General features: G+C 44.4%; 8 pseudogenes; all 8 read left to right on the forward strand.

Moving 5' to 3' along the window:
* Positions 1-711: 711 nt before the first annotated feature.
* On the forward strand, positions 712-831 carry LOC141267647 (5S ribosomal RNA; annotated as a pseudogene).
* Positions 832-10,068: 9,237 nt separating this feature from the next.
* LOC141270165 (5S ribosomal RNA) lies at positions 10,069-10,188 on the forward strand (annotated as a pseudogene).
* A 941-nt stretch (positions 10,189-11,129) lies between these two features.
* On the forward strand, positions 11,130-11,248 carry LOC141270152 (5S ribosomal RNA; annotated as a pseudogene).
* A 621-nt stretch (positions 11,249-11,869) lies between these two features.
* LOC141268669 (5S ribosomal RNA) lies at positions 11,870-11,989 on the forward strand (annotated as a pseudogene).
* Positions 11,990-12,921: 932 nt separating this feature from the next.
* On the forward strand, positions 12,922-13,040 carry LOC141268451 (5S ribosomal RNA; annotated as a pseudogene).
* Positions 13,041-17,432: 4,392 nt separating this feature from the next.
* LOC141268702 (5S ribosomal RNA) lies at positions 17,433-17,557 on the forward strand (annotated as a pseudogene).
* Positions 17,558-18,497: 940 nt separating this feature from the next.
* Positions 18,498-18,606, forward strand: LOC141270240 (5S ribosomal RNA; annotated as a pseudogene).
* A 606-nt stretch (positions 18,607-19,212) lies between these two features.
* On the forward strand, positions 19,213-19,332 carry LOC141269437 (5S ribosomal RNA; annotated as a pseudogene).
* The last annotated feature ends 6,881 nt before the right edge of the window (positions 19,333-26,213 follow it).

Below are 26,213 nucleotides of genomic sequence, written 5' to 3' on the forward strand. Positions count from 1 at the left end.
TCAGAAAAATGATTATCGATTAACATTCCAAATGAATTTCCATAATTAACCATTTAACAGAGACCGCCTGGGAATGCCAGGTGCTGTAGGCTTTTGCTTTTTCCTTCCTTCCACCAGCAGGGGGCACTCTCTTCCATGCCTTTTTTCCATTCCCTTTCACAAGTGCACACATTCATTCTCTTTTCTTTTTTTCATTTGCTTTCTCTCTTGCGCTATTTCATCTCTGCAAAATACCAGCATCCTTCTGATCACCGTGGGCCTCCAGCATTGTTGCTTCTTTACTTTTAATACTAGGCTCCTTTTCACCAGGACCAGCGTTTCCCGGGTGGCTGGAGCAACCACCGGTAACCCCAAGAAGAAGACCTTTGCAAACAACACGACCCTCCCCCCTGAAGAGCAGCTCAAAGTCACTGGCAACCATTCACCCTCTTCCTTCATTCACCCCTGGACGTCTCGCTCCGCCCCCACATTACAGATCCAGCTTGCTCTTTCTGTCACATTACCGCGATGAAGGGTTTAGCCTGCAGGAGACCCTGCGCCGAGACATTTTTGAAGACACCTGATGCGGCGGGTGAATCACTGCTAAACAAACCACCCCTGTAGGGATGGCACAGCCTTTGCATGGACCCTTCGGAGCCCGCCCCGCCACGGCCAGATTGCTCGCCACCAAGTGATCCTGAGAAAGGCTGGCTGGGCGATGGATCAAGCAGTGTCTACTGGCCATATCACCTTGGATACGCCCGATCTCATCTGATCTTGGAAGCAAAGCAGGGCTGGGCTTGGACAGTACTTGAATGGGAGACCTCCTGGGAACACCGGGTGCTGTAGACCATTTTGATGACATTTTGCCCTACTGCCCAGCTCGGCTAGCATGGAACGGCGCCTTGCCGGACACCGACCTTAAGTAACTTAGATGATGGAAGCCCCAAGGCCTCTGAGCCAGTTGGCAGCTAAGTACGCTACCCTGCCGCTTTCACGCAGGGCTGACATTGAGCTTTTTGTCACGGCTAGGAGTGCTTATTGACTCCGCAGCTCGCAGTGTGGTAATGATGGCGTTAAAAGCGCCCGGGGCTGTGAAGGGGCCAGGCTTTCAGCAGGTGCCAAGGGAAGGTTTTGGATGCCGGCCGCCTAGCGATGGCCTGCAGAAGTAACATGTTTCTCTGCAAAGAAGCTTGTGTAACCAAGCCAGATGGCTGACAAAGAGCTAACCTCAGTGCAAGGAAGGTGCGGAAGGAATTGGGGAGGGGGGGTGATTCCTGCTAGGGCCCTGAAATCATAAAACAGGCAGGAGAGTCTGACGCATGGTGACGGAGAGGTTGAAGGGTCAGATAGGTGGTGTTGTCACGTGCGAGCATGTGTGCATGCTGGCTTGTGTGTGAGAGTGCGCTTCCTAGGTGTGGCGCGTTGCAGACAGTCAAAGGGATTGTTCCCTTTCATTAAAAGTTAATCCCCGGCTGCAGCCTATTAGAAAGCAACTAACTGCGCTCTACTCACCCTACCCGGGTCTACCGGTGAGTCTCGCCTCTGCTCCCGGCCTGTGGCATTGGCTGTAAAGCTGACGTTAAGTCGACAGCGCTGCAGCCGATCAGTGAGCGCAGCGGCTCTGAGTGGGGCGTTGTGTCTACACGACCTTTTAAGGAAGCCAGCAAAAAAATTGAAGAGAAGGGAAAGCACAAAAGGACCTGGTCTTGCTGAGCACTGGAAAGGGCAGCCGGCAGCCACACGTCAAAGTAGAAAAGCAGCAAGTGAGAGGTTTGTCTCTGCCTATGGCCACACCACCCTGAACACGCCCGATCTCATCTGATCTCAGAAGCTAAGCAGGGTTGGGCCTGGTTAGTATTTGGATGGGAGACTGTAAAATAATACTCTTCCTGTATTATTTTTTTCTACTGAGGACTTCTCAAAGTATCAATATCACGATATTCTTATAAAAAAATGCATCTATTTATTCTTGGATTGTCCATTAAAAAGAATCAGATTGCAGCAGGTACATACAATAATTAGTTATAAAGTAATTGTCCATTTGTCCATAATTAGCTTAATTGTTGAGATTCACCCATCTTTCCTTGGATCCTGGCTGGTAAATCATGTCTTTGTCCAGCATGTGTCCAGGCCTACATGTCATCTGCTTCTCAGCATGAAGATTCTGTGTCTTGTGGGGTGGGCAGAGCAAGAGAGCCCCCCCTTTCTGTACCATGGGATTTATAGCCAGTCGTATGGACACCTGTTCTTCATATGGTAGTGAACCAAAAAAAAAAAACACACAAATAGCGCATGTCAACTAGACACGATGGCTGAGGCATAGAACTCAGAAAAATGATTATCGATTAACATTCTAAATGAATTTCCATAATTAACCATTTAACATTTCCCCCTTTTTTGAGAATAAAAGGACTTTAACTGAAATTTCTCAAAAGAAGATACATTCATCAATCATTTTTTCTTTCCTTCTTCCTTGGCAATATCATTAAATTTCCATAATAATAATAATAGTAATAATAGTATCAATATCGGATTATTGTTATATAATGATGTGAATTCATGTTATGGTAAGCCGTGACTAATATTCATTTAATATGTATAATTATACTTCCCTATATCTAAATTGAAGCAATCGCGGGTTCAATCGTCATCATCTGATGTCATCGGGTCGTCGTCTCGTCTTCTTCTTGGTTCTTTTATAACACAGTCTTTAGATGAAAACTCCTTTGAAATAAATTACAGCATGTAGATATTGTACAGTCCATAATTGTGTTCATTATTGTTCAGTCCATAAACTGTACTCTTTATTAGAAAGATCATGTGTGTCAGATGATAAGAAAACAAAGTCCATGGATGAAATGTAGCTTTAATATCTGTGCAGTGTCACCTGGACTTACGTTGGATCGTCTTTGGAATCTTCCGTGTGTCCGCACTGGTCTCGTGTCACTTCTGGAACAGATGTGACGTCTTTGGTCAGTAAAGCAAGGGTTAACTTGACACTTTCCTGCTTTATATAGCACCATAAACAGTACTCAGTCCTTTATATACAGGACACATATGCCAGGTATTACCTGTTCACCAGCTTTCATTGAAGCGTTGCAGGTGATAAGAAACCACTGGAACGTGATGAAACTTGAACACAACACAGTACATATAGGATCATTGTCCTCTGCCGTCCTGGTGATCAGTGGTGTGAATTGTATTGTATGTAATGGACACAGTCTATTATAACACTCAGCATTCACACCTGTTACCTTCTGAGACGTCCGGATATCAGTTGCTTCTTCTTGTAACTTTTGAGAATCTCTTTGATTTATAAAAATTAAAAGTCTTTATTAAGATAGAATTCATAATTGCGATGTCTTGATTGAAGTCTTCATTCCCTAATCTGATACCAAATCTGGCAGTTTTTCCTAACCTATAATATCACAGCGTACCATAGCAATCAGTAAAATCCATCTAATTATTATCAAAATATTAAAATAAATTATGTTTGGAATAATAAACAATAATAGATAATAATTCATTATCAATCAAGTTCTCCATATGATAGAACATTTTTATGTCATAGGCGTAATTACCTTTTCCAACCCATAGGTGTCAGTGTATTTTTAAAAAACAAGTTTTTATATCTTTATTAAACCAATAATATCAAAGAATGTATACTCCTGAACCAAAATGAATAAATATATGAATGTATGAATGAATGAATGAATAAATGAATGAATGAATTGTTGTGTTTACTCAGAAAATGTAAACATTTTTTTCCTTAGCAATATATATTTAATGAAGCAATACTCTTGTATTAGACATTACTTTATTAAATATTAATGTGTTTTCTCAATTGAGATATTGAACTGAAATAAAATCAAATGAGAATTAAAAAATGAAAAAATAGAAAATTAAGAAGTATAAAGTAAGAATAAAATTTTAAAAATGAAAAATAAAATTAAGAGTAAAAATAAGAATAAAAATAAAAATAAGGCCTTTAAATTTTAATGACAAATGCAGAGTAATTATATTCTCCATAAAAAATACCCTTATATCTCCATTATCTGGATGATTTCATATTTGTCATAACCTTGTACCACCAAAAAATATTAAATTATGCAACTTTGCATGTAATACCCTTCTTAATTATACCATAGTACCTTATTATTATTTCTTCTTTATTAAAATGTGTGGAAAATAAGTATTGATCAAAAGTGATTATGTAATCAGGATCAAAAACACATTTTCCCCCTTAATACCAAAAAATATTATTTTATAAAATTTATGTATATATCAGAACCCAGTTAAAAATAATTATTCTTCTAGAAATATTGTGCATAAATTTCATATCGATGAGTAGCATAGATTTGACTAAAGAGAGGTGTGTACCTATTTAGGTAACCATTAAAAATAATATTATAGTTATTCAAGAATATTATCATGTGGAAAATTATTCTAAATATAAATTTGCTTTGTAAACCATTTTGATGTGTGGTTGCCCTTATCCACTATTAGTTAAATCAAGAAATAATAATTATTAAAGAAATATAGAAATATATACAGTACAGACCAAAAGTTTGGACACACCTTCTCATTTAAAGATTTTTCTGTATTTTCATGACTATGAAAATTGTACATTCACACTGAAGGCATCAAAACCATGAATTAACACATGTGGAATTATATACTTAACAAAAAAGTGTGAAACAGCTGAAAATATGTCTTATATTCTAGGTTCTTCACAGAAGCCACCTTTTGCTTTGATGACTGCTTTGCACACTCTTGGCATTCTCTTGATGAGCTTCAAGAGGTAGTCACCGGAAATGGTCTTCCAACCATCTTGAAGGAGTTCCCTGAGATGCTTAGCACTTGTTGGCCCTTTTGCCTTCACTCTGCGGTCCAGCTCACCCCAAACCATCTCGATTGGGTTCAGGTCTGGTGACTGTGGAGGCCAGGTCATCTGGCGTAACACCCCATCACTCTCCTCCTTGGTCAAATAGCCCTTACACAGCATGGAGGTGTGCTTGGGGTCATTGTCCTGTTGAAAAATAAATGATGGTCCAACTAAACGCAAACCGGATGGAATAGCATGCCGCTACAAGATGCTGTGGTAGCCATGCTGGTTCAGTATGCCTTAAATTTGGAATAAATCCCCAACAGTGTCACCAGCAAAGCACCCCCACATCATTACACCTCATCCTCCATGCTTCACGGTGGGAACCAGGCATGTAGAGTCTATCCGTTCACCTTTTCTGCGTCGCAGAAAGACACGGTGTTTGGAACCAAAGATCTCAAATTTGGACTCATTAGACCAAAGCACAGATTTCCACTGGAAACAAACAAGTCTCTTCTGCTTGTTGCCTGTCCTTAGCAGTGGTTTCCTAGCAGCTATTTTACCATGAAGGCCTGCTGCACAAAGTCTCCTCTTAGCAGTTGTTGTAGAGATGTGTCTGCTGCTAGAACTCTGTGTGGCATTGACCTGGTCTCTAATCTGAGCTGCTGTTAACCTGCGATATCTGAGGCTGGTGACTCGGATAAACTTATCCTCACGCAGAGGTGACTCTTGGTCTTCCTTTCCAGGGGCGGTCCTCATGTGAGCCAGTTTCTTTGTAGCGCTTGATGGTTTTTGCAACTGCACTTGGGGACACATTCAAAGTTTGCCCAATTTTTCGGACTGACTGACCTTCATTTCTTAAAGTAATGATGGCCCCTCGTTTTTCTTTACTTAGCTACTTTTTTCTTGCCATAATACAAATTCTAACAGTCTATTCAGTAGGACTATCAGCTGTCTATCCACCTGACTTCTGCACAACACAACTGATGGTCCCAACCCCATTTATAAGACAAGAAATCCCACTTATTAAATCTGACAGGGCACACTTGTGAAGTAAAAAGCATTTCCGTTGGCTACCTCTTGAAGCTCATGAAGAGAATGCCAAGAGTGTGCAAAGCAGTCATCAAAGCAAAAGGTGGCTACTTTGAAGAACCTAGAATATAAGACATATTTTCAGTTGTTTCACACTTTTTTGTTAAGTATATAATTCCACATGTGTTAATTCATAGTTTTGATGCCTTCAATGTGAATGTACAATTTTCAAAGTCATGAAAATACAGAAAAATCTTTAAATGAGAAGGTGTGTCCAAACTATTGGTCTGTACTGTATATGTAGATAATACCTAATTATGTATTATAATTTCCTCAGAATTAAATATATTTTTGTACCTTCACATAAAGAAACATTTTTTTTTTTTTAAACATACAAACATAGGAGGCCTCTGTCACATCAATCACACTTAGCAGCTGCTGATTTACTCATCTGTCACCTTCAATCTGACATTCACAGATCTGTTCAACTCAAACATTCCACATATGAAGTATTATATATATATATTTAACCCAAAATTGTTGTATCCCAATTTATTAATGCGCATTGCCATATCAATTGAATATCTTTATATTTCTTTGAATATTCCCCAAGTACATATTATATAATATGAGAGTAAGTCACTGGAATTTCAGACACTTGAAAAAACTCTTGTCTTAGATTCTTTTTTCACTGGCTGCCCGGTCTTAAGTTACATCAGTTGAAAATAGAATGAATGGGATCCTATACTATTAGCTCAAAGTTCAAAGGCCGCAGCTGTCACACGTCATGCTGTAAAGCTACTTTAATTTGCACGAACACTTCATGCACAGAAAATATTAGCAACACAAAAGAATTAATAAGTATTACATATATATTATAGTTCAACTAGATATATTGTTATTATTTTAAAATGTTATTCACATAAAATCATGCAATTTTTTCACTTCCTGTGTGAATAAAGAAATAAATCCATTTTAGAGTTCTTTGATCAAATCCTGCTTTGGAATGAAAACTCTAAGGAAATATAAGAAAATAAAATTAAATATCAAATTCATACAGAAACAGAATTATTTAAATATCTTATACATATATTGGTTGGTTCTAATGTAATTCAAAATATTGCTACTTAAATTTATATATATGAAGTTCTAATTTATTAATTAATATATATATATATTTTATAAACGTATATATAAATACAATTATACGCAATCTCTACTTAGACAAGTGTATATATATATATATATATATATATATATGAACTATTAGAAACTATGTAACTACAATTTTACTGTATGAGATTATAAATAAATATCGAGACATTGTATTACATTTTGATACAACATTATAATTACAGTTTTTCCTTAGCCACTCCCTAAACCAAATCTTCTGTCTCTCTCAAATATCTCCAGGAACGCCGTATTTAGGAAAGACATTTTTCTATCCTTCAAAACCTCAGAGAACTGCCTGTTCTTCTGTCCACATTCCATGACGTCGCAGTGAGTTGGTCGTCTCACCTGTCTCTGTCCATCAGTTTCAGCCATTTTCCTTTTTTGAGAATCACAGTTCTGACTGAGAATTTACTCATTCTCTCATTCTGTGGAGAGATGGATCTTTGCACTGGCTGATATGGCTTATAACATATATGAAATCTTCTGCGTATTTGATAGAGTTCACTATGGGGATGACTCAGTCTAGGAGAGTTTGATATTGGCTTTTGGTAAGATTTTACCTTTCCTGGTTTTATAAATTTAGCTTGATTTATTTTCTTTTCACGATTCTCATGTTTTCTAACAAAATCCAGCATCTGCGCACATTCAAATAATGAATTTTTTTGTGATGCCATAACTTGGGAAACTGAATTTAGGAATTTGAATTTTTGTACAAAAGTTGTTATCATATGTTGTACTTTTCCATTTTTGATGAGAGCTTTGTACAACCGTTCAAATATGGTCATGAATGTATATGTACATTCCTTCCTACCAATCCTTAGTTTCTGCAGATCTTCTATGTTGGGAAAATCCTTTGTGACACAATAAATCAAATATCTTAATCTGTCCGAATCATTTTCCCATCCATTAGGAGAGTCATTTTCACAGGGCATTAAATGTAAACGTCTGGACAATGTCACAGGAATCCATATTTTAAATAATTGATTCCTCTCCTCATTGGATAAATCAAACTTATCAGAGAAGCTCTCAAATGTCTCTGAATTTCTACAGGCATGGATTTTGACATCATATTTTGGCATGACTTTGTATAATTTCAGCTAATTTTTCCTCATTTTAATTTGGAGTTGAGCCTGGGTAATTCCAGAATTCTCTGATATTTTTAGTGGCTCTTGTACGTCCGTTCCTCCTACGTCACTCACGTCTCCTCCCACATCACCTAGTATGTCGGTTTCTCGTATGTCAGTCATGTCTCCTCCCATGTCAGGTTTCTGTATGTCTGTCTCTTGGTCAGACCCAAGGTCACCTTCAGTTACAGACACGTGTCTTACATCTTGTTCATTTTCCACATTACAGTCAGAATCAGTATCACCGTCTGACACTTCTACACTATTTTCCTGCTTAGAAATCTCTAACACAAGACTATGAAAAAAATCTACCAAATGTAGAATATTTCTCAAATTCTTTTTGTCTCTATTTACCAATTTAGAAGTTAACTGTAAATTCTGCAATTCACATTCTTTGTATAAACTGAGCCACAAATCTTCTATGTCATCTCCTACATTACCTTTGAAATTAATATTACTTTGTTTATCAAAAGAAGAAATTCTATCCATATTTTGCTTACCTTAAGATTCCTTGGCTTCTCTTTATCAGCATGTCCTGTCTTCAGTTCGTCTGATTCTTATCCTGTGTGATTCTGTTCCTTGTTAGTACCTCTGCTTCCTGTCTTTCCTCAGTCTGTAGGTCCTTTCTGCTTCTCGTGACAAACTAGTGAATTTACTGACACGTGAACAACAGCTGTTCAGCTCGTCAGGACTCCCCCCTTGTTCACGGAAGAAATTCACTTACTTAATTTATAAAACAAAAAAACAGGACTGGCTGGCTCACCATTGTAAAATAATACTCTTCCTGTATTATTTTTTTCTACTGAGGACTTCTCAAAGTATCAATATCACGATATTCTTATAAAAAAATGTATCTATTTATTCTTGGATTGTCCATTAAAAAGAATCAGATTGCAGCAGGTACATACAATAATTAGTTATAAAGTAATTGTCCATTTGTCCATAATTAGCTTAATTGTTGAGATTCACCCATCTTTCCTTGGATCCTGGCTGGTAAATCATGTCTTTGTCCAGCATGTGTCCAGGCCTACATGTCATCTGCTTCTCAGCATGAAGATTCTCTGTCTTGTGGGGTGGGCAGAGCAAGAGAGCACCCCCTTTCTGTACCATGGGCTTTTATAGCCAGTCGTATGGACACCTGTTCTACATATGGTAGTGAACCAAAAATACACACACAAATAGCGCATGTCAACTAGACACGATGGCTGAGGCATAGAACTCAGAAAAATGATTATCGATTAACATTCCAAATGAATTTCCATAATTAAACATTTAACAGAGACCGCCTGGGAATGCCAGGTGCTGTAGGCTTTTGCTTTTTCATTCCTTCCACCAGCAGGGGGCACTCTCTTCTATGCCTTTTTTCCATTCCCTTTCACAAGTGCACACATTCATTCTCTTTTCTTTTTTTCATTTGCTTTCTCGCTTGCGCTATTTCATCTCTGCAAAATACCAGCATCCTTCTGATCACCGTGGGCCTCCAGCATTGTTGCTTCTTTACTTTTAATACTAGGCTCCTTTTCACCAGGACCAGCGTCTCCCGCGTGGCTGGAGGCAACCACCGGTAACCCCAAGCAGAAGGCCTTTGCAGGCAACACGACCCTCCCCCCTGAAGAGCAGCTCAAAGTCTCTGGCAACCATCTCACCCTCTTCCTTCATTCACCCCTGGACGTCTCGCTCAGCCCCCAAGTTACGGGTCCAGCTTGCTCTTTCTGTCACATTACCGCGATGAAGGGTTTAGCCTGCAGGAGACCCTGCGCCGAGCCATTTTTGAAGACACCTGATGCGGCGGGTGAATCACTGCTAAATAAACCACACCTGTAGGGATGGCGCAACCTTTGCATGGACCCTTCGGAGCCCGCCCCGTCACGGCCAGATTGGTCACCACCAAGCGATCCTGAGAAAGGCTGGCCGGGTGATGGATCAAGCAGCGTCTACTGGCCATACCACCTTGGATACGCCTGATCTCGTCTGATCTCGCAAGCAAAGCATGGCTGGTCTCGGACAGTTCTTGGATGGGATACCTCCTGGGAACACCGGGTGCTGTAGAACATTTTGATGACGTTTTGCCCTACTGCCCAGCTCGGCTAGCATGGAACGGCGCCTTACCGGACACCGACCTTAAGTAACTTAGATGATGGAAGCCCCAAGGCCTCTGAGCCAGTTGGCAGCTAAGTACGCTACCGCGCCGCCTTCACGCAGGCCTGACACCGAGCTCCTTGCCACGGCTAGGAGTGTTTATTGACTCCGCAGCTCACTGTGTGGAAATGATGGCGTTAAAAGCACCCGGTGCCGTGAAGGGGCCAGGCTTTCAGCAGATGCCCAGGGAAGGCTTTGGATGCCGGCAGCCTAGCGAGGGCCAGCAGAAGTAACATGTTTCTCTGCAAAGAAGCTTGTGTAACCAAGCCAGACCGCTGACAAAGAGCTAACGTCAGTTCAAGGAAGGCAAGGAACGTGTGGAAGGAATTGGGGAGGGGGGTGTGATTCCTGCTAGGGCCCTGAAATCATAAAACAGGCAGGAGAGTCTGACGCATGGTGACGGAGAGGTTGTAGGGGCAGATAGGGGGTGTTGTCACGTGCGAGCACGTGTGCATGCTGGCTTGTGTGTGAGAGTGCGCATCCTAGGTGTGGCGCGCTGCAGACAGTCAAAGGGATTGTTCGCTTTCATTAAAAGTTAATCCCCGGCTGCAGGCTATTAGAAAGCAACTAAGCGCGCTCTACTCACCCTACCCGGGTCTACCGGTGAGTCTCGCCTCTGCTCCTGGCCTGTGGCATTGGCCGTGAAGCTGACGTTCCGTCGACAGCGCTGCAGCCGATCAGTGAGCTCAGCGGCTCTGAGTGGGGCGTTGTGTCTACAAGACCTTTTAAGGAAGCCAGCAAAAAAATTGAAGAGAAGGGAAAGCACAAAAGGACCTGGTCTTGCTGAACACAGGAAAGGGAATCCGGCAGCCAGACTTCAAAGTAGAAAAGCAGCAAGTGAGAGGCCTGTCTCTGCTGACGGCCACACCACCCTGAACACGCCTCATCTCATTTAATCTTGGAAGCTAAGCAGGGTCAGGCCTGGTTAGTACTTGGATGGTAGACCACCTGGGATTACCAGGTGCTGTAGGATTTTGCTTTTTCTTTCCTTCCACCAGCAGGGGGCACTCTCTTCTATGCCTTTTTTCCATTCCCTTTCACAAGTGCACACATTCATTCTCTTTTCTTTTTTTCATTTGCTTTCTCTCTTGCGCTATTTCATCTCTGCAAAATACCAGCATCCTTCTGATCACCGTGGGCCTCCAGCATTGTTGCTTCTTTACTTTTAATACTAGGCTCCTTTTCACCAGGACCAGCGTCTCCCGGGTGGCTGGAGGCAACCACCGGTAACCCCAAGCAGAAGACCTTTGCAGGCAACACGACCCTCCCCCCTGAAGAGCAGCTCAAAGTCACTGGCAACCATCTCACCCTCTTCCTTCATTCACCCCTGGACGTCTCGCTCCACCCCCAAGTTACAGGTCCAGCTTGCTCTTTCTGTAACATTACCGCGATGAAGGGTTTAGCCTGCAGGAGACCCTGCGCCGAGACATTTTTGAAGACACCTGATGCGGCGGGTGAATCACTGCTAAACAAACCACACCTGTAGGGACGGCACAGCCTTTGCATGGACCCTTCGGAGCCTGCCCCGTCACGGCCAGATTGCTCGCCACCAAGCGATCCTGAGAAAGGCTGGCCGGGTGATGGATCGAGCAGCGTCTACTGGCCATACCACCTTGGATACGCCTGATCTCGTCTGATCTCGGAAGCAAAGCAGGGCTGGGCTCGGACAGTACTTGGATGGAATACCTCCTGGGAACACCGGGTGCTGTACACCATTTTGATGACGTTTTGCCCTGCTGCCCAGATCGGCTAGCATGGGACGGCGCCTTGCCGGACACCGACCTTAAGTAACTTAGATGATGGAAGCCCCAAGGCATGAGCCAGTTGGCAGCTAAGCACGCTACCCCGCCGCCTTCACGCAGGCCTGACACCGAGCTCCTTTCCACGGCTAGGAGTGCTTATTGACTCCGCAGCTCGCCATGTGGAAATGATGGCGTTAAAAGCACCCGGGGCCGTGAAGGGGCCATGCTTTCAGCAGGTGCCCAGGGAAGGTTTTGGATGCCGGCCGCCTAGCGAGGGCCAGCAGAAGTAACATGTTTCTCTGCAAAGAAGCTTGTGTAACCAAGCCAGACGGCTGACAAAGAGCTAACCTCAGTGCAAGGAAGGTGCGGAAGGAATTGGGGAGGGGGTGGGGTGATTCCTGCTAGGGCCCTAAAATCATAAAACAGGCAGGAGAGTCTGACGCATGGTGACGGAGAGGTTGTAGGGGCAGACAGGGGGTGTTGTCACGTGCGAGCACGTGTGCATGCTGGCTTGTGTGTGAGAGTGCGCTTCCTAGTTGTGGCGCGCTGCAGACAGTCAAAGGGATTGTTCCCTTTCATTAAAAGTTAATCCCCGGCTGAAGCCTATTAGAAAACAACTAACTGCGCTCTACTCACCCTAAACGGGTCTACCGGTGAGTCTCGCCTCTGCTCCCGGCCTGCGGCATTGGCCGTGAAGCTGACGTTCCGTCAACAGCGCTGCAGCCGATCAGTGAGCTCAGCGGCTCTGAGTAGGGCGTTGTGTCTACACGACCTTTTAAGGAAGGCAGCAAAAGAATTGAAGAGAAGGGAAAGCACAAAAGGACCTGGTCTTGCTGAGCACTGGAAAGGGCAGCCGGCAGCCAGACGTCAAAGTAGAAAAGCAGCAAGTGAGAGGCTTGTCTCTGCCTACTGCCACACCACCCTGAACATGCCGGATCTTATCTGATCTTGGAAGCTAAGCAGGGTCAGGCCTGGTTAGTACTTGGATGGGAGACTGCCTGGGAATACCAGGTGCTGTAGGCTTTTGCTTTTTCCTTCCTTCCACCAGCAGGGGGCACTCTCTTCTATGCCTTTTTTCCATTCCCTTTCACAAGTGCACACATTCATTCTCTTTTCTTTTTTTCATTTGCTTTCTCTCTTGCGCTATTTCATCTCTGCAAAATACCAGCATCCTTCTGATCACCGTTGGCCTCCAGCATTGTTGCTTCTTTACTTTTAATACTAGGCTCCTTTTCACCAGGACCAGCGTCTTCCGCGTGGCTGGAGGCAACCACCGGTAACCCCAAGCAGAAGACCTTTGCAGGCAACATGACCCTCCCCCCTGAAGAGCAGCTCAAAGTCACTGGCAACCATCTCACCCTCTTCCTTCATTCACCCCTGGACGTCTCGCTCAGCCCCCAAGTTACGGGTCCAGTTTGCTCTTTCTGTCACATTACCGCGATGAAGGGTTTAGCCTGCAGGAGACCCTGCGCCGAGACATTTTTGAAGACACCTGATGCGGCGGGTGAATCACTGCTAAACAAACCACACCTGTAGGGACGGCACAGCCTTTGCATGGACCCTTCGGAGCCCGCCCCGTTACGGCCAGATTGCTCGCCACCAAGCCGACTTTCTGAAGGCTTGTGTTTCTATTGCGGAAATTCTGATCATTTTTTTAAGAGCTGTGTGCTTCGTAAGAAGAAAGAAAAAAAAATGGTCAGTCATGCTCGTATTGCCTGTTTACATTCTAAGGGAGTATTCCTATCTGCCACTACTGCTGCTCAGGATGAATTAATTGAATTTCGGGTATTTGTGGATTATGGATCTACTCTGAATGTGATTGATGGGGGATTCTTGGAAAAACTTAGATTAGAACCTAAATCTTTGTCATCCCCTATTGCTGTGGTTTCTGTTGATGGCTCTCCCTTGAAGAGTGTTACTCACAAGGTCTGTGAATTTCCCCTCACTATTAATGGTATTCATCAAGAGAATTTGGATTTGGTGGTATTGGATAATTTGCCTTCTCCAGTAATATTGGGGTTACCCTGGTTAAAATTGCACAATCCTGTACTGGATTGGTCTACCAATGAAATTAAGTCCTGGAGCCCTAAGTGTTATGACAAGTGTTGTAACGGGCGCATTGCTGCTGTGGATAGAGAGGAATTGCCTGTACCTATTCAGGATTTTTGGAGAGTTTTTTCTGAGGAGGAGTCGCAGGTTTTGCCTCCCCATAGAGACTATGATTGTACCATTGAATTTGTCCCTGGCGTTTATTTAATCTTACTATTCCTGAAAGAAAGGCTTTGGAAGAATACATACAGACAAGCTTGGCCGCCGGTCACATTAGGCCTTCCAAGTCTCCTGTGGCTGTTGGATTTTTTTTTGTAAAAAAAAAAGATGGCGGTTTACGTCCTTGTCTGGACTTTCGTGAGATTAATAAAATTACTGTACGCAATCCTTACCCACTGCCATTGATTCCTGATTTATTTAACCAGTTAGTGGGGGCCAAGTGGTTCTCTAAAATTGATCTCCGGGGGGCATACAATTTGTTGCGCATGAAGGAGGGTGATGAATGGAAGACTGCTTTTAACACTCCTGTGGGTCATTTTGAGAATCTGGTTATGCCTTTTGGTCTCACCAATGCTCCAGCATTTTTTCAGAATTTTATTATTGATATCCTTAGACCTTTAATCGGCAAAAATGTGGTTGTGTATTTGGATGACATTTTGATTTATTCGCCGGATCTGGAGTCTCATTGGCGGAGCGTACGTGAGGTATTACAGTTATTAATGGACAATTCGCGTTTTGCTAAGCTGGAGAAATGTGAGTTCTCTGTACAGAGAATTAGTTTTTTGGGCTACATTATCTCCAGTGAAGGTTTTGAGATGGACCCGGTTAAAGTTCAAGCTGTGCAGGAATGGCCTAGGCCTATTGGTTTGAAATCGATACAGAGGTTTTTGGGTTTCGCCAATTATTACAGAAAATTCATAAAAAAAATTTCTATTATTGTCAAACCGCTGACCGATCTCACCAGGAAAGGTGCTAATGCGGTTCAGTGGACTTCTGAGGCCATTGAAGCTTTTGTGTTTCTAAAGGAGAGGTTCACCTCTGCTCCCATCCTTATGCAGCCTGATGTGACTAAGCCGTTTTTGGTTGAGGTTGATGCTTCTTCGGTGGGGGTTGGTGCGGTGTTGTCTCAGGAAAACAAGGATGGAGTACATCCCTGTGCCTTTTTTTCAAAAAAATTTTCCGAGACTGAACTTAATTACGATATTGGTAATCGGGAATTGCTGGCGATTAAACTCACATTTGAACACTGGCGTCATCTCTTGGAAGGTGCTGAATTTCCCATTCAGGTTTTCACTGATCATAAAAATCTGATCTATCTTGATGCTGCCAAGCGCTTGAATGCCCGTCAGGCTAGGTGGGCACTTTTTTTCTCGCGGTTTAATTTTTCCGTTACTTACATCCTGGGTACCAAGAATGTTAAAGCGGATGCTTTGTCTCGCAGCTTTTCTCCCATGGTCGGTGTTGAGGAGGAAGAGGAGACCATTTTACAAGAAGGTGTTGTGATTGCTGCTTTGGACTCCGTTTTGGAGGATGAGATTCTTAAAGCACAGGAGAATGCCCCATCTAACACTCCCCATGGGAGGTTGTTTGTGCCTAGGACCTTTAGGAGAGATTTGTTTGTTGAGTGTCATGAGTCTCGGTTGGCAGGTCATCCAGGAATTTCTGAGACCAAGAGACTTGTGGGTCGCAGTTTTTGGTGGCCTGGATGGCAGAAGGAAGTCATTAAGTGGGTGCGCCAATGTACTGTGTGTGAAAGATCCAAGTCTTCGCATGCTCCTGCTGCGGGGTTGCTTTGCCCTCTGGAGGTTCCTAGTGTACCTTGGACACATCTGGCTATGGACTTTATTACTGACCTTCCTCCCTCTGAAGGTTTCACGGTCATCTGGGTGGTCGTGGACCGTTTTAGCAAGATGTGTCACTTGGTTCCCTTCATCAAACTGCCTTGCGCTAAGACACTCGCTAAGGCCTTTGTCAAGGAGATTGTCAGACTACATGGTGTTCCTACTGACATTGTTTCTGATAGGGGACCTCAGTTCGTGGCTCGTTTTTGGCGTGCCTTTTGTGACAGGTTGGGAGTTCATTTGTCGTTTTCATCCAGATATCATCCTGAGTCTAATGGCCAGACAGAAAGGAAGAACCAGGATGTTGAGCAGTTCTTGCGTTGTTTTGTGGCAGACAATCAAGAGGGGTGGTCTGAGTTTCTGCCACTTGCTGAATTTGCTCTTAACAACCATACATCCTCTTCTGCTGGGTGTTTGCCTTTTTTTTGTTGTTCTGGGAGACATCCGTCTTTTGGGTCATTTTCCAAATTGGTTTCGGCTGTGCCTGAGGAGGAGAGTTTTTCCGGTGATTTGGAGAGAGTTTGGACGGATGTGCGTGGTAATCTTCAGGAGGCTAACAAAAAATCTAAGAGGTACTTTGATAGGAAACGGCAAGAGGTTTTGTTTGCGGTTGGTGACATGGTTTGGTTGTCCTCTAAGAATCTGCGATTGAGGATTCCTTCTAAAAAATTGGGTCCCAAGTTCGTAGGGCCCTTTAAGGTACTTCAGATAGTTAACCAATCTGCTGTTAGGCTGGAGGTTCCTACGTCCTGGAGGATTAATCCGGTGTTTCATGTTTCTCTGTTGAAAAAAGCTGATGTGTCGGATGGTGACGCCTCTGCCACTGTTCCTCCGGTGGTGGAGGACGGGGAATATGAAATTTCCCGCATCCTAAATTCTAGACGGTATAGAGGGAGTTTGCAGTATCTCGTCGCTTGGAAGGGTTTCGGACCTGAGGATAACTCATGGGTGAGAGCGGATTATGTTTCTGCCCCCAGACTTGTCCGAGCGTTTCACAGGAGGTTTCCTGGTAAGCCTGGGCCTAGGGGATCCGGAGGATCCTCTTAGAAGAGGGGGTACTGTTACAACTCTCCTGTTAGGTTTTTTTTAGTTTGCTGGTCACATGACCATTTTGCCTATTTAATCCGGCTCCGCCCTCCTGGCTTTGCTGGACTTCATTTGTATTTACTACTGTTGAGCTAGCTTGTTGCTCTGTTGCCGTTCTCTGTTAGTTTTGCTAGGTCTTCTGACCCCTAGGCCTTTTTGTCGTGTGTTTGTCTTTGACTGCTACTATTTCTGCTAGGAGGTGTCCACCTTTTCCCAGTCCCTAGATCTTGTAGGGATCCCTCCCTCACATCTATAGGTCTGCGTTCAGACTAGCCGAGGACTTTAGCGGGTCTGATCGCAGGATCAGGTTCCCCGTTACATCGTAGGGATCTAGTTTAGTTCTATTGTAGGGATAGATCTCCTTTCTTTCCATACTCTCTGTAGCAGATCATAACAAAACGATCCTGAGAAAGGCTGGCCGGGCGATGGATCAAGCAGCGTCTACTGGCCATACCACCTTGGATACGCCCGATCTCGTCTGATCTCGAAAGCAAAGCAGGGCTGGGCTGGGCTCGGACAGTACTTGGATGGGAGACCTCCTGGGAACACCGGGTGCTGTAGACCATTTTGATGACATTTTGCCCTACTGCCCAACTCGGCTAGCATGGAACGGCGCCTTGCCGGACACCGACCTTAAGTAACTTAGATGATGGAAGCCCCAAGGCCTCTGAGCCAGTTGGCAGCTAAGTACGCTGCCCCGCCGCCTTCACGCAGGCCTGACACCGAGCTCCTTGCCACGGCTAGGAGTGCTTATTGACTCCGCAGCTCGCCGTGTGGAAATGATGGCGTTAAAAGCACCCAGGGCCGTGAAGGGGCCAGGCTTTCAGCAGGTGCCCAGGGAAGGTTTTGGATGCCGGCCGCCTAGCGAGGGCCAGCAGAAGTAACATGTTTCTCTGCAAAGAAGCTTGTGTAACCAAGCCAGAAGGCTGACAAAGAGCTAACCTCAGTGCAAGGAAGGAAAGGAAGGTGCGGAAGGAATTGGGGAGGGGGGGTGATTCCTGCTAGGGCCCTGAAATCATAAAACAGGCAGGAGAGTCTGACGCATGGTGACGGAGAGGTTGTAGGGGCAGATAGGGGGTGTTGTCACGTGCGAGCACGTGTGCATGCTGGCTTGTGTGTGAGAGTGTGCTTCCTAGGTGTGGCGCGCTGCAGACAGTCAAAGGGATTGTTCCCTTTCATTAAAAGTTAATCCCAGGCTGCAGGCTATTAGAAAGCAACTAACCGCGCTCTGCTCACCCTACCCGGGTCTACCGGTGAGTCTCGCCTCTGCTCCCGGCCTGTGGTATTGGCCGTGAAGCTGACGTTCCGTCGACAGCGCTGCAGCCGATCAGTGAGCTCAGCGGCTCTGAGTGGGACGTTGTGTCTACAAGACCTTTTAAGGAAGCCAGCAAAAAAATTGAAGAGAAGGGAAAGCACAAAAGGACCTGGTCTTGCTGAGCACTGGAAAGGGCAGCCGGCAGCCAGACGTCACAGTAGAAAAGCAGCAAGTGAGAAGCTTGTCTCTGCTTACGGCCACACCGCCCTGAACACTCCTGATCTCGGAAAATAAATAGCGTTGGGCCTGGTTAGTACTTGGATGGGAGACCGCCTGGGAATACCAGGTGCTGTAGGATTTTGCTTTTTCCTTCCTTCCACCAGCAGGGGGCACTCTCTTCTATGCCTTTTTTCCATTCCGTTTCACAAGTGCACACATTCATTCTCTTTTCTTTTTTTCATTTGCTTTCGCTCTTGCGCTATTTCATCTCTGCAAAATACCAGCATCCTTCTGATCACCGTGGGCCTCCAGCATTGTTGCTTCTTTACTTTTAATACTAGGACAAGCGTCTCACGCGTGGCTGGAGGCAACCACCGGAAACCCCAAGCAGAAGACCTTTGCAGGCAACACGACCCTCCCCCCTGAAGAGCAGCTCAAAGTCACTGGCAACCATCTCACCCTCTTCCTTCATTCACCCCTGGACATCTCGCTCCACCCCCAAGTTCCGGGTCCAGCTTGCTCTTTCTGTCACATTACCGCGATGAAGGGTTTAGCCTGCAGGAGACCCTGCGCCGAGCCATTTTTGAAGACACCTGATGCGGCGGGTGAATCACAGCTAAACAGACCACACCTGTAGGGACGGCACAGACTTTGCATGGACCCTTCGGAGCCCGCCCCGTCACGGCCAGATTGCTTGCCACCAAACGATCCTGAGAAAGGCTGGCCGGGCGGTGGATTGAGCAGCTTCTACTGGCCATACCACCTTGGATACTCCCGATATCATCTGATCTCTGAAGCAAAGCAGGGCTGGGCTCGGACAGTACTTGGATGGGAGACCTCCTGGGAACACGAGGTGCTGTAGACCATTTTGATGACGTTTTGCCCTACTGCCCAGCTCGGCTAGCATGGAACGGCGCCTTGCCGGACACCGACCTTAAGTAACTTAGATGATGGAAGCTCCAAGGCCTCTGAGCCAATTGGCATCTAAGTACGCTACCCCGCCGCCTTCACACAGGCCTGACACCGAGCTCCTTGCCACGGCTAGGAGTGCTTATTGACTCCACAGATCGCCGTGTGGAAATGATGGCGTTAAAAGCACCCGGGGCCGTGAAGGGGCAAGGCTTTCAGCAGGTGCCCAGGGAAGGCTTTGGATGCCGGCCGCCTAGCGAGGGCCAGCAGAAGTAACATGTTTCTCTGCAAAGAAGCTTGTGTGACCAAGCCAGACGGCTGACAAAGAGCTAACCTCAGTGCAAGGAAGGCAAGGAAGGTGCGGAAGGAATTGGGGGGGGGTGATTCCTGCTAGGGCCCTGAAATCATAAAACAGGCAGGAGAGTCTGACGCATGGTGACGTAGAGGTTGTAGGGGCAGATAGGGGGTGTTGTCACGTGCGAGCACGTGTGCATGCTGGCTTGTGTGTGAGAGTGCGCTTCCTAGGTGTGGCGCGCTGCAGACAGTCAAAGGGATTGTTCCCTTTCATTAAAAGTTAATCCCCGGCTGCAGCCTATTAGAAAGCAACTAACCGCGCTCTACTCACCCTACCGGGTCTACCGGTGAGTCTCGCCTCTGCTCCCGGCCTGTGGCATTGGCCGTGAAGCTGACGTTCCGTTGACAGCTCTGCAGCCGATCAGTGAGCTCAGCGGCTCTGAGTGGGGCGTTGTGTCTACAAGACCTTTTAAGGAAGCCAGCAAAAAAATTGAAGAGAAGGGAAAGCACAAAAGGACCTGGTCTTGCTGAGCACTGGAAAGGGCAGCCGGCAGCAAGACGTCAAAGTAGAAAAGCAGCAAGTGAGAGGATTGTCTCTGCCTACGGCCACACAACCCTGAACATGCTGATCTCTTCTGATCTCGGAAGCTAAGCAGGGTCTGGCATGGTTAGTACTTGGATGGGAGACTGTAAAATAATACTCTTCCTGTATTATTTTTTTCTACTGAGGACTTCTCAAAGTATCAATATCACGATATTCTTATAAAAAAATGTATCTATTTATTCTTGGATTGTCCATTAAAAAGAATCAGATTGCAGCAGGTACATACAATACTTAGTTATAAAGTAATTGTCCATTTGTCCATTATTAGCTTAATTGTTGAGATTCACCCATCTTTCCTTGGATCCTGTCTGGTAAATCATGTCTTTGTCCAGCATGTGTCCAGGCCTACATGTCATCTGCTTCTCAGCATGAAGATTCTGTGTCTTGTGGGGTGGGCAGAGCAAGAGAGCCCCCCCTTTCTGTACCATGGGCTTTTATAGCCAGTCGTATGGACACCTGTTCTACATATGGTAGTGAACCAAAAACACACACACAAATAGCGCATGTCAACTAGACACGATGGCTGAGGCATAGAACTCAGAAAAATGATTATCGATTAACATTCCAAATGAATTTCCATAATTAACCATTTAACATTTCCCCCTTTTTTGAGAATAAAAGGACTTTAACTGAAAAATCTCATAAGAAGATACATTCATCAATCATTCTTTCTTTCCTTCTTCCTTGGCAATATCATTAAATTTCCATAATAATAATAATAGTAATAATAGTATCAATATCGGTTTATTGTTATATAATGATGTGAATTCATGTTATGGTAAGCCGTGACTAATATTAATTTAATATGTATAATTATACTTCCCTATATCTAAATTGAAGTAATCGCGGGTTCAATCGTCATCATCTGATGTCATCGGGTCGTCGTCTCGTCTTCTTCTTGGTTCTTTTATAACACAGTCTTTGGATGAAAACTTCTTTGAAATAAATTACAGCATGTAGATATTGTACAGTCCATAATTGTGTTCATTATTGTTCAGTCCATAAACTGTACTCTTTATTAGAAAAATCATGTGTGTCAGTTGATAAGAAAACAAAGTCCATGGATGAAATGTAGCTTTAATATCTGTGCAGTGTCACCTGGACTTACGTTGGATCGTCTTTGGAATCTTCCGTGTGTCCGCACTGGTCTCGTGTCACTTTTGGAACAGATGTGACGTCTTTGGTCAGTAAAGCAAGGGTTAACTTGACACTTTCCTGCTTTATATAGCACCATAACCAGTACTCAGTCCTTTATATACAGGACACATATGCCAGGTATTACCTGTTCACCAGCTTTCATTGAAGCATTGCAGGTGATCAGAAACCACTGGAACGTGATGAAACTTGAACACAACACAGTACATATAGGATCATCGTCCTCTGCCGTCCTGGTGATCAGTGGTGTGAATTGTATTGTATGTAATGGACACAGTCTATTATAACTAGAGATGAGCGTTGTTCTACTCGAACTGTTCGCCAATCTCAAATTCGAGCTGTTTTGGGCGGTGTTCGAGCCGGTCGGCGAACACGAACAATTTGAGAAAAATTCGGCTGTTCGAGGTTATGTTCGATAACTGTTCGTGCACCAAAATCATAACTGGATTTTTTCTCAGTAATGATGAAAATTAATGTTAATACGCAGTTTGAGTGTACAGCGGGGCGGGGGGAGGGGCAGGGGATGGATCTCTGCAGGAACAATGAAGATCTCCATTTTTTTTTCTCTTTCCCGCATTTGCAGTGGGGAGGTGCAATCTGTCAGCCTATCAGCAGCGCACACACGGAGCGAAGTGCTTTTTTTCACACAAGCAAGGGCATGTGTGATTGGCAGTGTATGTCACATGTCCTTGCCCTATAAGACCAAGCCATTTTCCCCGTCGCCACCATTTTCTCACTGCTGCAGCTGCGTGTTAGACGGCACCGCTGTTGCTGTGTGCGCTATACCTTGTTAATTTCAAGCCAATTTTCGCACAAATATACAGATAGCTTGGGAGTAGGGAATAGTTGTGATTGCAGTCCTTTTAAGGACTAAGTTACAGCATTTCCTACGACTTTTATCAGGCAGGTCTGTGGTCTTAAATAGATAGATTGTGGGAGTAAAGACTAATTGTAATTGGAGTCCTTTTCAGGACTAGGTTACATCAGTTCCTATCAGTTTTTGCCAGGCAGGTCTGTGCCAGTGCTGTGCAAGTTTTTTTCACAGCATTTGGCTGAATATAGCAAAGCTAATCCTTTTTGGCCTATTGCAGAGTGTGTTAGTCAGTGGAGTAGCCTATCTGTGTTGCAAGATATACCACCTGTGTATAGAATACCAATTTTTTTACTGCACGAAGTGAAGTAAAATCTTTTGGGCATAGCATCATTCTATTAGTCCATCTATACTGACCTCCATCAGGTTGCAAACTGAATGTAATTTTTTTCTGCATCTAGCTCTGAAAAAATATTTGGGCTTCTAGCAGTGTGTGGGACTTGGTCTATTAGTCCATCTATACTGACCTCCATCAGGTTGCAAATTAAAAATAATTTTTTTCTTCATTTAGCTCTGAAAAAATATTTGGGCTTCTAGCAGTGTGTGGGACTTGTTCTATTAGTCCTTCTATACTGACCTCCAGCAGGTTGCAAATTGAATATAATTTTTTTCTGCATCTAGCTCTGAAAAAATATTTGGGCTTCTAGCGGTGTGTGGGACTTGGTCTATTAGTCCATCTATACTGACCTCCATCAGGTTGCAAATTAAAAATAATTTTTTTCTGCATCTAGCTCTGAAAAAATATTTGGGCTTCTAGCAGTGTGTGGGACTTGGTCTATTAGTCCATCTATACTGACCTCCATCAGGTTGCAAATTAAAAATAATTTTTTTCTTCATTTATCTCTGAAAAAATATTTGGGCTTCTAGCAGCGTGTGGGACTTGTTCTATTAGTCCATCTATACTGACCTCCATCAGGTTGCAAATTAAAAATAATTTTTTTCTGCATCTAGCTCTGAAAAAATATTTGGGCTTCTAGCAGTGTGTGGGACTTGGTCTATTAGTCCATCTATACTGACCTCCATCAGGTTGCAAATTAAAAATAATTTTTTTCTGCATCTAGCTCTGAAAAAATATTTGGGCTTCTAGCAGTGTGTGGGACTTGGTCTATTAGTCCATCTATACTGACTTCCATCAGGTTGCAAATTGAATAAAAAAAATTTCTGCATCTAGCTCTGAAAAAATATTTGGGCTTCTAGCGGTGTGTGGGACTTGGTCTATTGGTCCATCTATACTGACCTCCATCAGGTTGCAAATTAAAAATAATTTTTTTCTGCATCTAGCTCTGAAAAAATATTTGGGCTTCTAGCAGTGTGTGGGACTTGGTCTATTAGTCCATCTATACTGACCTCCATCAGGTTGCAAATTAAAAATAATTTTTTTCTTCATTTAGCTCTGAAAAAATATTTGGGCTTCTAGCAGTGTGTGGGACTTGTTCTATTAGTCCTTCTATACTGACGTCCAGCAGGTTACAAATTGAATATAATTTTTTTCTGCATCTAGCTCTGAAAAAATATTTGGGCTTCTAGCGGTGTGTGGGACTTGGTCTATTAGTCCATCTATACTGACCTCCATCAGGTTGCAAATTAAAAATAATTTTTTTCTGCATCTAGCTCTGAAAAAATATTTGGGCTTCTAGCAGTGTGTGGGACTTGGTCTATTAGTCCATCTATACTGACCTCCATCAGGTTGCAAATTAAAAATAATTTTTTTCTGCATCTAGCTCTGAAAAAATATTTGGGCTTCTAGCAGTGTGTGGGACTTGGTCTATTAGTCCATCTATACTGACCTCCATCAGGTTGCAAATTGAATAAAAAAATTTTCTGCATCTAGCTCTGAAAAAATATTTGGGCCTCTAGCGGTGTGTGGGACTTGGTCTATTAGTCCATCTATACTGACCTCCATCAGGTTGCAAATTAAAAATAATTTTTTTCTGCATCTAACCCAGCCAATAGTTTTGGCCTAATACCACAGTTTGGCCACTCAGCTCTGCTCGGTTACCATCCATTGTTTTTTTGTGCAAACAACTTCAGAGTTGTGAATTAGTTAACCACCAAAATGAGTGGAAAAAGGCCTGCTGCTGGTGGAAAGGGGAATAGGCGTGTTGGGAAGGGGAAAAAAGGTTGTGTCCGTGGGGTAGGTGCAGAAGAAAGACCATCTTCCAGCCAAACTAAAATGTCTACTTCTTTTAGCGGACAATGTGATAAGATCCCTTTCTTACGGCCACGCCAATCGCTACAAATTCCAGATGAGGCACAAAAACAGCAGGTGCTTCAACGGATATCAAGTGCTCCTTTAAGTGGGCTCTCCTCCACATCAACTTCAACATCACAAATACTCCAGTCCTCAAAGGTGTCACCCAAATCGCACTTGCTTCCTCACAGCTCCCAAATCTCCAGCTGCCCGTCTGAGTATGAGGTAGAACAGATGGTTGAGTCTGCAGAGCTGTTTACTCATACTATAGCCTGGGAATCAGAGGTCGACTCCAGCGCTTCTGTGAATCCAGACGAGGAAATGATCTGCACTGATGCCCAGAATCTTTATGAGTCGGATCCAGGACCAGACGCAGAAGGTTCTGACCATAATGTAGACCCTCATTCCCAAACTGTAACTCCTGTTGGTGGAGACAATGAGGAAGACGATGATAAGACTCAAATACCTGATTGGAGCGACAACTTTAGTTTTTTGTCAGGGCAGGAACAGGTTGGCTCTGAGGACGACGGGTGTGATAACGCACAGGGTGATGATGATGAGGTCGGAGATCCCACTTACTGTCAACCCACAGTCAGCCAAGAGATGAGGTCAGCAGAGGAGGTGGAGGAAGATGCTAGTGACGACAAGGTCAGGTTGCGCCTTCCTGGACAGAGACGTAGTACTGGAAGCACGTCAACAACTGCATCCTCAAACACAACTCTGCCTCTCACCACAAGTCGTGGTGGCTCTTCAGGTCGCATGGGTGCTAAGCCTTGCATAGCCTGGGCATTTTTTCAGATCGATAAAGATGACCCAACTCGTGTTATCTGTAACATTTGTCAGCAAAAGCTAAGAAGAGGCCAAAAAATACATAGTTTGAGTACTTCATGCATGAACCGGCACATGGACATGAAGCATAAGTTGCAGTGGGAAGCTCAGTGTGCTACAATGCGGTCTAGCCGGCCGGGCCAACCACCGTCTGCCATATCTTGTGCATCCGCGGCCTCTTCATCCTCTGTGACTGGGGGGACAGCAGTCACAACTGTTTTGGGGCGCAGACCTGCCACCTCTTTACCCGCAACAGCCAGCGTGATTGGCAGGTCATCATTTTCTTTGGAGGTGGTAACACCAGCTGGTCTTGAGCGCTGTCCGACATCGATAGCACCACCTTTGGATCAAGGCAACCTAACATGTCCGCCTGCATCTTCCTCACAGACCGGCAGTTTGCCGGGGACACCCTTGTCAACCCCGTCTAAGCACAATAGCCAGCCCTCGGTCCCTCAGATGTGGACAAGTAAAAGACCATTTCCTCCTAGCCATGAGAAAGCTAAGAGGTTGAATTTCACCATCTGCAAGCTCTTGGCTACAGAAATGCTGCCTTTCCGCCTGGTGGACACAGAGGATTTTCGAGACCTTATGTCCGTCGCAGTGCCCCAGTACCAGATGCCCAGTCGGCACTACTTCTCAAAGAAAGGTGTGCCTGCGCTCCACCAGCATGTCGCACACAACATCACCGCTTCTTTGAGAAACTCTGTGTGTGACAGGGTGCATTTCACCACAGACACTTGGACGAGTAGGCATGGACAGGGGCGTTACATGTCGCTGACTGGGCACTGGGTAACTATGGTGACAGCAGGACAAGGGGCTGCTGTCCAAGTCTTGCCGTCCCCACGAGTTGTGCGTCAATCCTCTTTATGTCATTTTTCCTCCACTGCTTCTGCC

Source organism: Phyllobates terribilis, unplaced genomic scaffold, assembly GCF_046119375.1.
Source record: "Phyllobates terribilis strain yellow unplaced genomic scaffold, ASM4611937v1 Scaffold_4__5_contigs__length_816908805, whole genome shotgun sequence".
Lineage (NCBI taxonomy): Eukaryota > Metazoa > Chordata > Amphibia > Anura > Dendrobatidae > Phyllobates > Phyllobates terribilis.